At 41.1% G+C, this 17878-nt stretch overlaps 1 long non-coding RNA gene across 2 annotated transcripts; it reads left to right on the top strand.

Moving 5' to 3' along the window:
• The first annotated feature begins 13069 nt into the window (after positions 1-13069).
• LOC127544551 (uncharacterized) lies at positions 13070-17367 on the top strand. 2 transcript variants are annotated; one of them, XR_007949468.1, is made up of 3 exons: positions 13070-13355; positions 13861-14161; positions 15505-17367. It is a non-coding gene; the product is annotated as an uncharacterized LOC127544551 (long non-coding RNA). The 2 variants fall into 2 exon arrangements; XR_007949467.1 differs by lacking the exon at positions 13070-13355 and having other exon boundaries at positions 13378-14161.
• The last annotated feature ends 511 nt before the right edge of the window (positions 17368-17878 follow it).

Genomic DNA, 17878 nt, shown 5'->3' on the forward strand with positions numbered 1-17878 from the left:
TGAATCCTTTCCCCCCAGAAGCCACTTATTCACAATCAACACAATTTCAGACCTTATTGCTTCCCCACTTCTGGACTAAACTCTCTTCCCTGTCAATAATTCCTGAGGCTTTTAGATCAGGGATGATGCATATGAAAATTTCCCTTCTCAGTCTTAGCACACTCCCAATACTTATGATAGCCCTTACAGAAGCCCCTGACACTAGAGTAGCTCCAGAAAAGCTATAGGAATATTAGTCAATACTCGAGCAAATGGAGAAATAAGTGGAATAGCAAAAAAAAAAAAAAAAAAAAAAAAAGTTCTTTCCTTACCAATCCTGTTGCCTTTTTTAGAGTGTTATTTTTAACTACCTACAATTTTTGCTGAAACGCTTTATTAGGAGCAAAGACAAGCAAACTATACCCTGCCCTCAAAAAGGGCATTTGTGAAAGAAAGGAAGAGTGAGGGAAAGGAAACCAGAAAGTGCCAAATAAGTGTTAAGATCCACCTAACCTTCTCCTGGTAATTTTATTTATAAAAAATAAAAATCAGTTAAAGTGCTTTATATGCTGAACTATTTGTAAAAATGCATGCTATATGGAAATATATTCAGAAGAACTCCACGTGTTTTGGAATGTTTATTCTCCTAGGGGATGGAAAGGGTCTCTAGGGGATGGGGAGGGAAAAAAAGGAAGGGAGAAAAATTTGGAACACATGGCTTTACAAAGATGACTATTAAAAACTGTCTGTATGTATTTGGAAAAAACTTAGCTTTGAAATAAGCGTGGGAACAAAAAATTACATTGTGTACCTAAGAAACAAGCCTGTTTATCAGTTATTCTGAGTAACAGCATTTTAGACATTTTCAATGCTCTAGTTGCTTGTGGAGAGGATGGATTAGGAGGGAAGAAGATACTTTGCAGAGAGACAGAAGTCAAATCAAATCAAATCAAATCAAATCAAATTTGCAAATCAAAAAGGTCACAAGGACCCCATTGTAGTGGTGACTTTCCTCCTAAAGCAGAGAATGATCATGTTGGATGTGCTCTTGAATATGTTCTCATGGGTGTGAGTGGAATTAAATGACTAGAGAGGTAGATACCCTCCAGATCACAAATTCTGTGACTTTCCATAAGTAGACTGAAAGGGAAAAGGGCAGAGGATTGTTGATCAGTCTTGGGAACTGATTGGGTGTGGAAAGGAAAAGGAAAGAATCTGGCTACAGACAGTTCTGCTATGGCTATGTATAAACAGATTTGAAAATCCTTGAGCTAAACCTCCATGTTTTCCTAGCATTGCTCCTTGCAGACACAGGAGCTCTCTCAGCTTGGTGAAAACCTGAAGGTGCCAACCAGAGGTGTGAACTCAAGGGGTGGGGGAAAGGGTGCTACAACCAGAAAGAGTTGACAGGTTGAGCTGCAGGATGCTAGGCCAGGGAATTGACACCTCTGGGAGGCTCCAGGAGGGCAGGGCTACCTCCTATAAAAGGAAAGCATCCTTCTGCTCAGAAGCATTGCCTTGACTGGCAGTGGAGTCTCTTCATCTCAGCTGCTGCAGAAGAGAAGCAACAGGAGAGAGAAGAATGGAAGCTGCTGTAGAAATGCTGCAGAAAATGCAGACTGATGTCACCTGCAGCATCTGTAGGAACTACTTCTCTGAGCCGGTCACCCTCCATTGTGGACACAACTTTTGCAGAGAATGTCTCTCCTCCTGCTGGAGGGCAGCAACCCAGGCTCTCTTTTGTCCTGAATGCAGGCAAGTGCCCCAGAGCGAAGCATTACCCCCAGTCAATGAGTGCCTAGCACAGCTGACTGACCTGGTCAAAAGGTTCAGCTCCCAGGTTCTGCAGAGCACTAAGGGACAGAGCCAGTGCACTCTTCATGGGAAAGTCTTCAAGCTCTTTTGTGAACAGGACCAGACTCCACTGTGTGTGGGATGCTGTGAAACTGCAGAACACGGGGGTCATAGGATCTCTCCTGTAGGAGAGGCTGCTCCCAGGTACAGACAACAGCTCCAGAACATGCAGAGAAATTTGGGGAAACATTTTGAAGAAGCTATGAGCCTTCTAGCTCAGCAGAGCCTTGAGTATTGGAGAAGGATGATCACAGAAGAATATTTCACACTTGAAGACTTATTGAAGGAGGAAGAATCCATCTGTATTGAAACGGTAAGAGAAGAGCAAGGGGCAAGGCGGGACAGACTAACCCAGCATAGACAAACCCTTCAGGAGTCCAAGCTACAACTGCAGGAAGCGGGCAACCGACCGGATCTGGATTTGCTACAGGATGCCAAGCAGTTGCTGGAAAGGAGTGAGTCAGAGCTGTCCCAAAGGGCCACGGCTATCATCCCAGAGCTGAGAGAGTATCCTATCCCCGGCCTGATAGAGATGCTCAATCGATTCAGAGTGGACATGATCATGGATCCCACATCAGCTTCCTATGTGAGTGTTTCTGAGGATCTGAGGAGTGTGACGGCTACAGAAGCCCAGGAGGCGCTCCAGAATCCTGAAAAAAACTATTACCATGGTGTTTTTGCTAAGCAGACCTTCAGCTCCGGCAGACACTACTGGGAGGTGGATGTGAGTCAGGTACCTCAGTGGGCATTGGGGATCTTCCCCTCCTATTACTGGAGAAAAAGGCGCAGAGACATGTACGGCTATTATTACAATCTTTTCATGCTGGTATGTGTCAAGAAGGAAGATGGTTATTATATCAGTACCGATCCTGGATCACTGAACCATCGGTTGAAAGGCCCTATACCCAGGGTTGGGGTCTACCTGGACTTTAGCACTAGAAGTCTTGCTTTTTACAACGTTCTCCAACACTCCCTTATTTATAAGTTCCAACGCGTTTCTTTCACACCGCCCGTCAAACCCACCTTTTGTCCTGGCCCCCCACTTCCAGGAACTAAGCCTGGTCCCATGACTCTCTGTCCAGTGGACTCCCATCTTTGTGCTTGCTGCGTTTCATCTCAGTGAGCGTTTCTCCAGAGAACACTTCTCAAACCCCCACCAGGCTTCCGGACTGTGGTCATTCCATTTCCAGCCTGCCTCCGAGAGAAGAAGGAGCGCCTATTTGATGATGTAGTGTCTCCCTGCTCACCCAGTGGAGATTTGCCTTCCCCCCCAGCAAACTGAAGCGTATCACTCACCAATGTCTGTACTCTCTTAGTGGGTCCTATCTGCTTATGAATTTTCCCAGTTCGGTTTCAGTAGTTAAAAGCAAATAAAAATTTAAAAAAACCCTCATCTGAGTGCTGTGGTTTCCATACCCTTACGTGAGGAATGACTCTGGGATTCAGAAAGGGGCGAAGTTAAAAGTCCGCCTCATCACACATTCGCAGAAGGCGGGCGCCTCATTATAGGGTATGTACATCCCCTGCTGTTTTACCGGGTTGGGGGAGGGGCGGGATAAGGGCGGGATCTAGAGAGTGTGGGAGGAGGGAGGGAGGGGCAAATTTCCAAAGCTTTTCCTCACAGGTCTTCATTCCTGCTTTCTAAATTATCCTTTATTCTCTTCTTTTTCCTTCCTGGAGTCCTTGTGACTTTATCTTTATCTATCGGATAGGTAAAGAATTAAAATGTAACTCTAATCTACTGGGGCACCGAGACGACAAATTCTCCGGCTTCCTAGAGTGTCGCCGGAAGTGAGGCGGGGCCTGGAGATAGGATAGGAGTGCGGAGACACACTTCCTCTCCAGGCTTGCCTATAGAAGAGCTTTGAAGTTTCCCGGAAGTTGAAAGAGAGTCTGGGAGGAATCCATCTTTCAAAATGCCTCCCGCGTTTTCCCCACCGACCACGGCTTTTAACTAGGGATGAAGGAAGGGTTGGGATTGTTTTAAGGGACTTAGGTTAGAGTCGCCTTCTATTAGACAGTGTCAGGTATATATACTGGGCTCGTAATTATGCCCGAGGGAGTCCCTGAAAGAATCACTGAGGTCAAACCTATTTTCATAATAAAATTTCATTTCTAGCACGGTAAAGATTGTTATACGCCCTAGAAACAAAAACTCTGACGCGTTCTCAATTTTTACAGTGTAAGGGGATAATAAAAGTTTGAGAACTTTTGGTATAACAAGATAAAAAGGTACAAGAGGAAATTATGAGTTTGGGGAACAGCAAACAAGCCTTTCTAGTTGAAATTTTGAGGAGCTGAAGGAATATAGTTAAAAGTGAAATAATATGAAATGGAAGCTTAAAGGAAGATAAGTTTTAAATTAGAAACAGAAAATTTTGTATTTTATCTTAGAAGCCCAAAAATATTTTTAAAACACCAAAATCTAGCTTTTATTAACTACTTAAAGCCCTTAACCATCAATTTCCTACTTTACAACTTTTATTTCATATTACTACCTTCACAATATGTTCCAGTATGTCTGACCTCTACTAGTTGTTGCCTGCACTCTAGTGTTATGATGAATAGTCCAACACCTGTCTCTATTTCTGTTTGTCTCTGTTTCTGTCTCTTGTCTCTCTCTCTTCCCCTCCTCCCCCTCTCCTCCACCATTTCTCTCTCTATTTTATTTTTTTGTATTTTCCCCAGTTACATATAAAAAAGATTTTTGATTACACATGTACGTTCATTTGTTTTTACAAGTTTTCTTATGAATCGTATTGGGAAGGAAAATCAGAATAAAAGGGGAAAACAGAGGGGAGGAAAAAAAAAAGTAAATGAAACAAAAATAGCCTGGGTTAATTTATATTAACTCCATAGTTCTCTCTCTGAATGAAGATGACATTTTCCATCCAAAGTTTATTGGAATTGCCTTGGATCACTGAACCACTGAGAAAAACCAAGTCTTTCATAGTTCATCATAGCACAAAGTTGCTATGTATAATGTTTTCCTGATTCTGCTTGTTTCCTTCAGCATCAGTTCATGTAAATCTTTCCAGGCCTTTCTAAAATCAGCCTGCACATCAATTTTTATAGAACATTAATGTTCCGTTACTTTCTTATACCATAAGTTATTTAACCATTCTCCAAATGATGGGCTTCTACTTATTTTCCAGTTGTTTGCCACCACAAAAAAAAAGAGCTACATTTTTGCACATGTCACTCCTTTTGCCTTTTTTATGATTTCTTTGGGATACAGACCCTGTAGTGGCAATGCTGGATCAGAGAGGGTATGTACAGTTTTATAGCTCTTTAGACATAATTCCAAATTGCTCTTCAGAATGGTTGAACCATTTAACAACTCCATCAACAATGCTTTAGTGTCCCCTCTCCAACATTTATCAGTATCTTTTCCTGTCATCTTAGCCAATCTAAGAGGAATGAAGTAGTACCACAGAGTTGTTTTAATGTGCATTTATATAATCAATATGATTTAGAGCATTTTTTTCATATGATAGCTTTAATTTCTTCATCTGAAAATCATCTATTCATATCCTTTGACCATTTATCAATTGTCTCCCCCTTTATCTCAATGTCTTGGTACTCCTAACTCTTTTCAAAACTCAATTCAAAGTCATTCCCAATATCCCTAGACATTAGTTCTTTCCTCCTCTTGAAAGTCCTTTGCATATGCTTCATATTTATGCTCATTGTTGATTATGAAAAATATTTCACTTGGTAGGATGAACTCCCAAATGAAAGAATGTTTTCCAACAAGTACTTCCATTCACACATCAAAATCATTCAACACAACAAGAAAATCTAGTTTATCAAGCTTCTGGTCATAAATATTTGTTAAGACATAAAGTTGAAAGGAATATTGGACTCAGGAATTGTTGGAATCCTTACAAACTGCTAACTAATTAGAGTTGATCTGATCTTACAAGAAGATTTTGGCCAGAACCTGAAACAAGGTACTAAGTAGAACTAATTGGTACAATGCTTGTGTTTACACCTTTGTGTTCACACCTCCCTTAAAGCTCTTTGGGCCAGAGAGCACTATGGGAGAAAACCCATAATCCCATTCTCTCAGAAGATTCACATATAAGGCCAATGAGGAGAGAGAGCTATTCCAGAATACATTTTCCACTTGGCTGGCTGGTCGCAGAGGAGAGTTCAGCTGGACTGGAGAGGAGTGACTCTGGTGCAGACAGAGAGCACTTTGACAGATTTCAGCAGAATTACGCCAGAAGCCCTCTCTCCGAGGCAAGGCAGAATATATTCCACTTGGCTGGCTGGTGGCAGATGAAGAGTTTTCAGAGGATAAAGCTACGAGTGGAGAGTTCAGTGGACAACCAGATTCATCTTCATCTCATACCACTGTAGTTGGTGGCTGGGCTCCTGCACTTCCCCCACTGAGACCAAGCTGGTCTGAAAGACTCACCAGAAAGCTAGCCGAGCCCCAAGTGAAGGAGACAAGAGATTCATTCCATCTCTGTGCTGGTTGGAGCTAAAGGACAAAACCCTTGGATTTGGAGACATTCGGAGGGCTCTAAGCTAAACCGACTGTGTAGTGAGAAAAACAAGAACTCCAACATTTGAACTCCCAACAAGGAATGTCCTTAGGAATCTCAGCATCAGAACCTCTCTAATCATCCTACAAAATTCAATTAGCCTTGGTACTCACACCTCCATCAATACCCTGGATACTCTGCCCTTCTTACGGGAAAGCAGAACAAAGAGTACCACCAAATGTCTCCATTTAAGTATGTTTATGTGCATCTAAGTCAGTTATTTCCTCACCTATCTCCTACTCCTGGTACTTCTATGGTCTTCTTCTTCAAAACCCTGCACAGGGCACCTCCTCTTTTACCTTTCCAGCATCCTTTTGTGTGTTGCTTCTAAGCAAGAGTAGAATGCCTCAAAGATATTTCAAAAATAAATGAACTGATTCCACTTTGAAGTCAAATACCAGTAATACCTAGCATTTACACAGCATTTCAAATTTGTAAAATATTTTACTAATATCTCATTTGACCCTCATAACATCAGGAGGTAGGTGCTATTGTCAACATTTTACAAGTGAAGAAACAAAGACAATTAGGTATCACAGTAAATAGATCAGCAGATCTGGAGTCAGGAAGACCTGAGTTAAAATTTGGTCTCAGGCACTTAACTAGCTGTGTGATTTGGGGCAAGTCATTTCACATCTTTCTGCCTAAGTTTCTTCATTCATAAAATGGGGATAATGATAGCATCTGCTTCCCAGGGTTGTTGTAAATATCAAATGACACAATATCTATGAAGAATTTAGCACTGTACTGGGCACATCATGTAATGCTAGAGAAACTGAGCGAGATAGAGATTAGAGACCAATTCAACAGTTTATTAAATGGGGAGATATACTGTGACCAAATGGATCCATGGTTAGTCCCAGGGATGAGTGAGACTATCGTCTCAAAGAATCCAGGCCTGAGTATCAGGACAGCAAGAATTTTACAGGATAACAAGAACAATGACATAATGGGGGAGGTACCTGGATGGGGATAACTTAATGGGGGGAGGGCACCCAGGATGACACAATGGAGGGAGGTACTGGAGAGATTACTGATATTCTAATGATGTCTAAAATGGATAGACCTTTATCCTGTCAAACATTAAGAAGGAATGATTATAGCCTAAGGATATAAAACCTTTATCTCAAACACTAAGAGGGAAAGGTTATAACTTGAGACAAGAGTAACTAAATAGGACAATTGGAGAAACTAGGTCAGGACATCAAAAGAGAACTGTGGCACAACATTCCACACTCTCTTCTAACTATTCAAATCTTTGAATTACCTTCCTCTAGAAGGTTTTAGCACCATAATTTTGACCAACCCTATGTGAAGTAAATAGACCAAATAAAAATAAAAATAAAGCGAGAACAATGCAAGGACTTATGGCAAGGTCAAGTCTCTCCCTGATAACCCCAGAGTTAATCAGCAACACACAAAGTTCCTTATTTCAATCGTGTCAGGTCCTCTGAAGTTGGGGAGCATTACTGTTAGGTTAGGTCTGAGGTCATTTGTGAATGACTCGGCCTCTGTGTACAGAGCAGCAGGACTCAAGACAGTTGCGCTACCATTCAGAGGGGCAATCTGCTCCAGGGGAGAAGGGTGAGGCTTGGAGTAGCTCCACCTGTCCCTGCCCAGAGGAACAGAGAGGGCTGTATAGGGATCAGATTTCTGAGCAGATTATGTACAGTTAGACCAAGGCAGGCAAACCCCGAATGTTTAGAGGCCTGATAGCAAACTACAAGGTCCTTTTAAGTATGCTGAAATACTATTAAGGACCTGGGTTAAACAGAGTGGAGAGACATATCAGAGAGACTGCCAGTCCTAAGAGAGGTATCCGATTCCTGGTTGTTCCTAAAAAATAATCCCCAAAACTGAGACTGCCAGGGCAATTCCAACTGAATAAGAGATTTCAAAGTTAAAGCATAACTAGCAAATCATAGCCCAGTAAATTTAAGCAAGGAGTAAAAAATGAAAAGGACTTCTAATTAAATCTGAACTAGTAAGATAGAGGGTAGGGCAGAAGTGCCTAAGAAAATACACCAGTTTCCCCAATTTCCTATTTCTTCCTCCCCTTTTTTTTTCCCCTTACAGAAAGGAATTATCAAATAACCACCCCACATATAAATCATATACATATGCACATAACACACTAAAAATCCTTCAAATATAACAGCAATAATTACACAAGTTTAACAATTTCCATCCCAAGTCTTAAACACACAGTAATACAATTAAAATTCTGACAATTCAACCACTTTCCCACTTCTCCATATCAGTCCAAATTACATCAGAAGAAGGGGCGATGGTTTTCTCAAAAACTGCTCTATGGGCACCTGTCCCTGTCCGGGGTGCACAGCCATCTCCCCCAAAGACCTCATCCCGGATGAGCCCCCAACTATGGTGGGATGTAAAAAGACCCCTACCCAAAAATGACTACTCAGAGATCACTCATGGAAAGCACAATTATTTATTAGAATCTATAGAAATGGATCCCATCCTGGTCTATGAACCAAAGTTCACAGCAGGAGAGCCGTTCCCTTAAGAGTGGTCATAGTTCTTATACATTTCAGACAAAGAACCCGAAAATCCCACCCTCTATATGTTGTGACTGGTTACCTAAGTCTCTATTCCCCTATTTGGTCAGTGGAATGCAGTAGATGAGGCAATGTATAGCTTCTTACTTTTAATCCCTTCTTTGGACAATGGAATGTAGTCCAGGCCTTATCTAAAATCGCATGACTCCACAGAAGCTGAAACAGGCCTTAAGGCTTCAACTAATTTAGCTAACAGTCTCTAATCAATATGTCCTTGATCTGTAAGTTTTTCACCTTTTCAGTGATCAGTGACAGTTATGATTAGCAAAAATATGACTATTTTACATACAAGCTAGCAGTTAAATATAGCCAGCTGCTGGCTGGCAAAAAAACTAATTGCTCAGATTAGTTCTAAATATTTACTGGGGGTTTATAGAATCTCAGAATTGATTATTAACCTGTAAACCAAAATCCTTTCTACAAAGATGTCTACAGACTTCTTTTGAAAAGCTTTGAGGCAGACTAGATATTTTTGGAGAGTTCTAAAAGTTAATATTTCCTGGGGGTTCCCCCAACTCACCTTGAAATCAATTGGCTTTTACATATTATTCCAACTTCTACCCTCAGGCCAGGCAATACAAATCTAATCCCTCTTTACAATAAAAGTCCTTTAAATATTTAAAAACTTTGATCAAGTCTCTTCCAAAATAAACATTTTTGTCTCCTCCAACATAAACATTTTCTGTTCCTTAAAGTCCTCAGGGTTATCTCCAGTTCCTTCTGCTTCTCTGCTTTTTCTTCCCAAGATAAATTTTACTTTATAAACTTCCTCTTCAGAAAGTAGCATCCAAACAAACCTCAATATAAAATTTCATATTTGGGTTGATTAGGTAGAGAATAATGTGAACACTTTGATAAAGGCAATCTAAGACCACATAGGATGACTCGGATTTAAGATCTAAACGGAACAGCCTTACTGGGCTCAGTTCTCTATTTTCAGAGAATCAAAATGCAGTGGAGGTGAACTGGATGAAAATAATCTTGCAGAGTCACACGTTTCTGGATGAATTTGTAGGGTTATCAGATAATTCAGAAGGAAAAATAAATTCTGTTCACTAGAAGAGAAGAGAGTTATTCACATCAAGCAAGGCTTGAACTACAAAGCTGTTTCTGTTCCCACCAAGAAAGTAATGGAGGATCGAACATATATTGCCATACCCTTTGCTCTCCCAATGTCCACCTTATTATGCAATTGAAAGTTACAGGAAAAGAGGATAAAATAAAGTCACAAGAATATATCACTTTTGTGGAACCAGACCTTGGGCTCAAAGTCAAGAAGATCTAAGTTCAAATCCTTTCCTGGATCATAATAATGTCAGTTAAGTCATGTAACTTCTCAGTGCCTGGAAAAACTTTTAAGAGACACAAAGTTCCAAAGGAAGTGAGTGTTCCTTACACCTGGTAGAGAAACTTGGAAAAATTTTTGCCTTGAGTTATCTGCATAACATATAAATGCCTCCTTGCATTTTGAGATGCATTCAAAAAAGACTCTTAGTGTGATCAAATGGTAGCATTTCTCTTCTTTTTATCTCTGTCTATAACATATTTATTTCACTGAAAACAATAAGTGAATGAATGATGAGGTAGATAGCATGTTGGACTTGGCTTCATGAGAGACCCGAGTTCAATCCAAATTCTCAACCTTTTTGGTGATAGAACCATTAATTTTGCCAAGCCTTAATTTGTTTATGTCTCAAATGGAGCCAAGGCCTATAAATGCCATTGACCTCAAAGAATTATGGTAAATGTCCAAGAAGGTAATGTATGTATGTGTGTGTGTATGGGGGGGGGGGGGGGAGGGGAGGTTGTAAATTTGGACCTACAGAATTATAAAATCATCATAGGAATATCTCCCATATATGTAACAAAGAATTGAGAGAAAATTTCAGGTGAGAGAAATGAATATTATACTCTTCTATTAATGATTAATTTTCATTTTTGTGGATTCCCTCTTCCCCTTTTCCTTTCACTCCTGTCAAGACCAAATTCACTGGGCCTCTGAGAGCCATGATAGCTCCTAGCCCTTAAAGCACAGACTCCCTACCTGAGTAGGAAGGACCCACCCCACTGGGAGACCAAGTGCCTGTTCACAGTACAAAGAGAATTGCCTGGGGCGGGGGAGGGGGGGGAGGGAAGCCCCTTTTCTTGATTCTTTCCAGCAGAGAGTAGGCAACCTAGCTCATGAAGGAGAATCCTGGCTGACTTGGATTCAAGTGCCTTGAAGCTATTCAGCCTCATGATCAAGCCACATTCTCAGCAGGAAGAGCTGAAGTTTACCTCCTCAGTCAATGTCCACCAATCAGGGTTGATTTTCACTTGTCAGGGGAGTTCCCTTTCAGAGGAGCTTTAAGGCATTTCAGAGTCTCCTTTGATGTGTTTGGTTAGGACAGGGAACCACTGACCATCAATTTATTGATTGCTGGCAAGTCTGATTAGTTACCTGATTATTAATTCCCAGAAACTCAAGAGGTCAAGTTGAGCTCTTGGAAGCCAGATGCTTTCTTGCTGCTTCCTCATCTGATTCCAGCCTCCACAGAGCCTCTGTGGCTGCCAGTGGAGCAGTAGAAAAATGCTTAGATTCAGACACTGAAGAGAGCTGTGACTTCAAATATCCCTTTCCCTTTATTAGTTTTGTCTGTGGGCAAGTAACTTCACTTCAAATGATTTTGACATAGAAGAGACTCGGCGACCCCAAAATAACCAAATGTGATGGGATCAGTTGAAGTTAACCTGCTTTTTCCTTGGCATTTTTACTCTGAAGAAGAAAAAAACTTCAAAAGCAAAAAAAAAAAAAAAAAAAAAAAAATCATTGTGAGGTGAATCTGGGCTAAATTCAGAAGGTTCAAACTCAACTTTTGGCTGGAAGTTGAGCCTAAGTAAATGTGCCTTCTGAGAAATTCAAAATGTGGCTTATATAAGATGCTCCTTTCTCCCTCCCCATGCTAGCCCCTATACATGGAACACCACTATCAGAGCAGATCAGGGTTCGCCACCTCTTCACTACCCTTGCCCTCTCACACTGACTCAACTTATCCATGTCTCCAGATAAATTAGCTGAAACACTCCTCAGAAACAATTCACAAGTCTGCCCACAATCCTTCCAGTTCTTTTTCATCCCCATGTCTCTCAAACACAGTTTGAAAGCTTTCCCCCCAGAAGCCATTTCATTAACAAGACAATTTCAGACCTCCTTGCTTCCCCATTTCTGGACCAACCTCTGTCCCTTGTCAATAATTCCTGAGGCTTTTAGATCAGTATAATGCATGTGAAAAGTTTCCCTTCTCAGTCCCATCACACTCCCAATACTCATAGTATCTCTTAGAGGAGCCCCTGATACTAGGATAGTTCCAGGGAAGTTCTAGAAATATTGGTCAATACTTGAGCAAATGAAGAAATAAGTAGAATAGCAGAAAAAAGCTCTTCCTTTCCCAATCCTGTTGCATTCTTTAAAGTACTATTTTACTCAATTCAATTAACATTGTTTTTTAGCTATCTACTGTTAAGGGACAGGTCAATTCTCCAAGAGCCTCCACAGCTGTGGATCATAACATCTGAAGGAATTGTAAGGCAGCCTTTGCTGACACAGGTGTGGTAGACTGGGAATGAAATAAATTGGAGGCAGAGGGAGAGCAGGGAGGTCAGAGAACAGCAGCGGTCTCTCAGTCTTCTTGTGTCGTCCTCTCACAAAAGATGATGGATTCTGGGTTGGATCTCAGGCAGATTCCTGTCTGTCAGGTAGCCCTCATGTATTCCAACAGCTTTTCAGAAAATGTCTTTCCTCCTGCTGGAAGGCAGCAAACGGATTTCTCTTGTCCTGAATGCAGGCAAGTGCCCCAGATCAGAGCATTACCCCCAGTTAATGAGTACCTAGCACAGCTGACTGACCTGGTCAAAAGGTTCAGCTTCCAGGTTCTTCAGAGTACTAAGGGACAGAGTCAGTGCACCCTTCACAGGAAAGTCTTCAAGCTCTTTTGCCAAAATGACCAGACACCACTGTGTGAGATGCTGTGAAACCCCAGAGCATGAGGTTCCTGTAGGCTCTCCTTAGGCTCTCCTGTAGGAGAGGCTCCTCTCAAGTGCAAGAAACGGCTCCAGACCATGCAGAGAAATTTGCAGAAGCAGTTTGAAGAAGCTGAGAACCTTCTAGATCAGCAGAGCCCTGTGTATTAGAGAAGTATGATCACAGAAGAAACTTATTGATGGAGGAAGAATTCCGATGTCTTGAAAGGATAAGGCAAGAGCAAAGGGCAAGGCAGGACAGAGTAACCCTGGGGCATATTTGGATTTGTGACTTTCACAATATATTTAGGTGTATTACCTTTAACATCTCTGGGCCTATGAAAACTCTTAGAGGATGCTAAGTTCCAGAGGAAATGCCCATTTACTACAGGTAGAGAAACTTGGAATTTTTTTTTTTTCTTGAGTTGTCTTCATCATAATCTTAACTAGTATTTCTATAATGCTTTGAAAGATTGCAATGTGCTTTTCCTGTGGCCTTAATGTATCCTGACCACAATCTAGTGAGACAGGTATTATTCCAATTTTCACAGAGGAAGATCCTGAGGCTGAGATCAAGTGATCTTGACCAGAATCCCCTAGATAGTAAGTGATTGAGGTAGGATTGAGTTCAAGTCTCCCTGACTTCAAGGCCAAAACTCTATGCACTGCAACTGATTTTTTTTTTTTTTGATCCTACTCCCTTATAACATGTGACCTGATGAAATTATACTTTATGCTTTCTGAGATCACTTCCTGATAGTAATTTTGATCCTCTGACCACTGGAGAATATAAATTCTTTTTTTTTTTTTTTTTGAGATTCATTCAAATAAAACCGTTAGTGTGATAAAGTGGTAGTATTTCTTTATGTTCACTTCTATGATGTATTCTTTTTTAGGTTATACACATGCATTAATTTTTAACATTTCCATATGTATTATGTTGGAGAAAAAAATAAAAGGGAAAAATCATGAGAAAGGAAAAAAACAAAAAAGAAAATAGTATGCTTTAATCTGCATTTGGTCTGCATAGTTCTCTGGATATGGGTGGTATTTTCCTTCCAAAGGTTTTTGGAATTGCCTTGGATCACTGAATTACTGAAAGGAGCTAAGTCTATCACAGTTGATCATCATTCAAACTTGCTGTTGTCGGGTACAATGTTTTCCTCGTTCTGCTCAAATCACCTAGTATCAGCTCATGTAAGTATTCCAAACTTTTCTAAAATCTACCTGTTCATCATTTCTTATAGAACAATAGTGTCCTATTATATTCATATACTATAACTTATTCAGCCATTCTCCAATTGATGGGCATCCACTCATTTTCCAATTCTTGGCCATCACAAAGAGCTGATACATTTTTATACATGTGGGACTTTTTCCTTCTTTTATAATCTCTTTCGGACCTAGACTCTCTAGTGGCAAATTGCTTTCCAGAATGGCTGAATTAGTTCACAAGTCCACCAGTATCATCACATGCCCTCCAATATTTATCATTCTCTTTCCTGTCATTTTAGCCAATGTAAGAAGTTGTGAAGTAATAACTCAGAGTTTGTCTTAATTTGTATGTTTCTAATCAATAGGGATTTAGAGCCTTTTTTTCCCCTTATCACTATAAATGACTTTAAATTCTTCATAAGATGTATTTATTTCACAGAAGACATTAAGTGAATGGTGAGGCAGATAGCATTATTGGACTTGGCTTCATAAGATATCTGGGTTCAACACAAATCCCCACATTTCTTGATGACAGCACCATTATCCTTTCAAGCCTCAGAATCTTCATCTGTACAAAAAAGACTTAAGCTAAGCTCTGTACATACTACTGACCTCACAGGATTATGGTAAAGGTCCATTCACAAATTAATATAAGTATAATGTAAATAGTGCTTGGCAAATGTTGCTATATAGGACTATAAAACTGGGTCAGAGGACAATCTCCCATAAATCACTTGCTTAATAAGTATAACAAAAAAGAAAAAAATAAAATTGCAGAGTGTGAATTAGACATATTATACTATTCTATGAATAATAACTAGTTATTAATTTTGTCATCCATCCATTCTTTTTCTTTCATTTCTGGTAAATCCAAATTTTTGAAAACGTCATTCAAGTGGCTGAGTGATGAGATTACTTCCTTGCACTTAAGGCACAGACTCCTTACTTAGGCAGACAGGACTCCACCCAACTGGGAGATCCAGTTTCTGTTCAAAGTACAGAAAGACTCTTGTCTGGGCAAGGCTTTGTCTGGAGGAAGAAGTCCCTGTCCTTGATTCCTTCCATCAGCAAGTAGGGCAGCCCAGCTTACGAAGGTGAAATTTTGTTGTAGAAACCCAAATGGTTGTAGGAAGATGGTTGGGTTCAGAAACTGCAAAGCTGTAACTTCAAATCCTGCCTTTAACCTTATTACAGGTGACTATTGACAGGGAAATAAATTCTATACAAGGTGAATTTTAGATTGAAGAGACCCAAGGGGCCAAATGCAGTCAAGTGTGAGGGCACCACTTAAGGTTAACTCTCCTGTTTTGTATTTCTCTTTTCAGTAAGAACAGAGATAAATTCTGAGAACATGTTGGACTAAATCAGAATTTTCCAGCCTCTTCAGATTTCCTTTACAAACAATAAAAAGCATGGGGTAAATCAGTTGTACTCCTTAATTTGAGACACTTCAGAAAAGACTGGACCTTCAGAGGCTGGGATTGGCTTGAATGCAGTATGGACATGTCCATGTTGACACTACTGAATTAACAAACATCAGGATCTGGAGCAGCTCTAAAAGGAAGGGAACTAGGTGAGAGGATTCTGGGAAGATGACCAAATAGATTTCTAAAAAGGCAAACAAACAACTTTTGGCTCTCCAAATTTCCTCTACAAAAGAAGTCAGGACATTCCTCAGAAGGAACATTGAGCAGCAGAAATAAAGGGAGTTGGGGTAAAACACAGTGTCCTCCTAAGACAACTTGAAAAGAACCAAGGGAAGACCAGACCTCCAGGATCAGAGTTTCAGCCTCAGTGAAGTACAAACCAGTGAAGGCAGACTTTGAGGAATCCACAAACAACATACCCTGGGGGTAGTTGGATCAAGAGGCAGCCTCAGCCTCAGGAACTTTCACCTCATGGATAGTGTGAGAGTCTGAAGGCTGAGTAGAACATTGAAGGAACTTCCCCTGTCTAGAAATGCCATGTGCAATGATGCAGATCAGACTTGTGTGGGATAATAGCGAATACTAATACAATCTGGAGTCGGAGTCTGAATGCAGGAAAAAACATTTATTTCTTTCTCATGAGAAAGGATGAACAGTCTCTGACATTCAAGAGATCCCCACACAAACAAGCCAGAGGTAGTCCCTGGTTATCCCCTAAGAGCTCTCCTGTCCAAACCCCTAGCTGCTTTCCAAACTATTGGCTGGCATTGGGAGCCCACATTCTAAAGCAGAGTTTCTAAGAATGCAGTGGAGGTTTTCTGCCTGGAGCTAAGGAACAAGGAAGAAGTTTTGAAAAAGATGAAGGAAATCTGAGGCTATCAAATGCTTACCAGGGTGTTTTTACAAATGAAGCAGATTAGCAGTGTAATGCTGGAGAAACTGAGGCAAGACAGAAATTAGGTTTTTAATATTTTAATAATGAAGAACTAGGACTAGCAATTGAACAGAACTCATGCTCCATCTCTAGCCAGCTGAATGGGACTCTTGTCTCAAAGTATCCAGCATCCAGCAATTAATTCCAGAGATTTCTACAGGGCTCCAGCTATCAGGAAAACAAAGGCAAGGGGGGGAGGGGTGAGAAACGGGGGAGGGCAGAGCACTGGATGAGTGTGAGAAATGAGGGTTGAGAGATCCCCTGACAACAATGGGACCCACTGGCTCCTCTGCAGGCTTTGCAAAGAATCTGCAAACCCGAATGAATACAGGCTTCAGGTTTGTGGCAAGAATGGGTTTATTACTGAGAAGAGAAATAGTTTCATCAGCCGGCAAACTCCTGTTAGGACTTTTACTAAGATGAGAAGCAACTTAGTGGGCATTCCTGATTAGGAATTAGTAGTGATGGATTCACGGGTTTCTAGTTATGTGGGATTTGTTTTTGCTCCTAGCTTGTAAGGGTTAAAGGCCTCTGGAGCAAGGAATGCAGTTTAAGGCATGTGGGAGGACCTGAAGGATGAGCGGTACCCAGGTGCAAGTGAGTCCTATGTGGAAGTGGGGCTTATCCCCAGGAGACAGTGTCTGACCTCAGGTACCAGTCTCCCTCCTTAGGGCTCTCAAAGACTAGCAAGCCTCCCGCCCTCTTCTCAGGCCAATCCCATTGTGCCAGGTTCCTAGAGGACCCCCCCCCTACCACTTCCCCCAGATCTTCAGCGGGGTATAAATATGTGCTCTCTAAGAATAAAGTTCTCTTTCCTTCACCCCTAACTCCTGGTGGTCTGTCTCTGTGGGATCCGGGTTGGGCATTAAGAATAGCTTAAAGGGAGCTACAAGGTTAGAGCAGTCCATGGAGGTGTAACACTAGCTGGGGAGCAGTTTGAGGGACTAATCTTCATTTCAATAGAGGATGTTGACTATGCCCCAGGCCAAGATTTCCAATTGAATGAGATTATTTATCTGGGAGTTTCCCTTATGAATGGGTGGGGCCCCTCCCAGAGACCAAGAGGGTTTGAGACTCAGGACCACCCTTCCCCCAAAGGTTAAAGAGGACACAATTTACATCAGGGCCTTTCTAACCCTTCCCCCCAAAGATCAGGGGGACAGTTCGCATCAAGTAGAAATTCCAGGAAGGACCATAACTTAGTCCTGACAGATTGGGAGTCAAGATAAGGAGGTCTAGCAGGAGACAAAAGTCTGAGATACTCAAGTATTTGATATAGAAATTCCAGAAAGGACCATAACTTAGTCCTGACAGATTGGGGGTCAAGATAAGGAGGTC

Source organism: Antechinus flavipes, chromosome 1 (genome assembly GCF_016432865.1).
Source record: "Antechinus flavipes isolate AdamAnt ecotype Samford, QLD, Australia chromosome 1, AdamAnt_v2, whole genome shotgun sequence".
Lineage (NCBI taxonomy): Eukaryota > Metazoa > Chordata > Mammalia > Dasyuromorphia > Dasyuridae > Antechinus > Antechinus flavipes.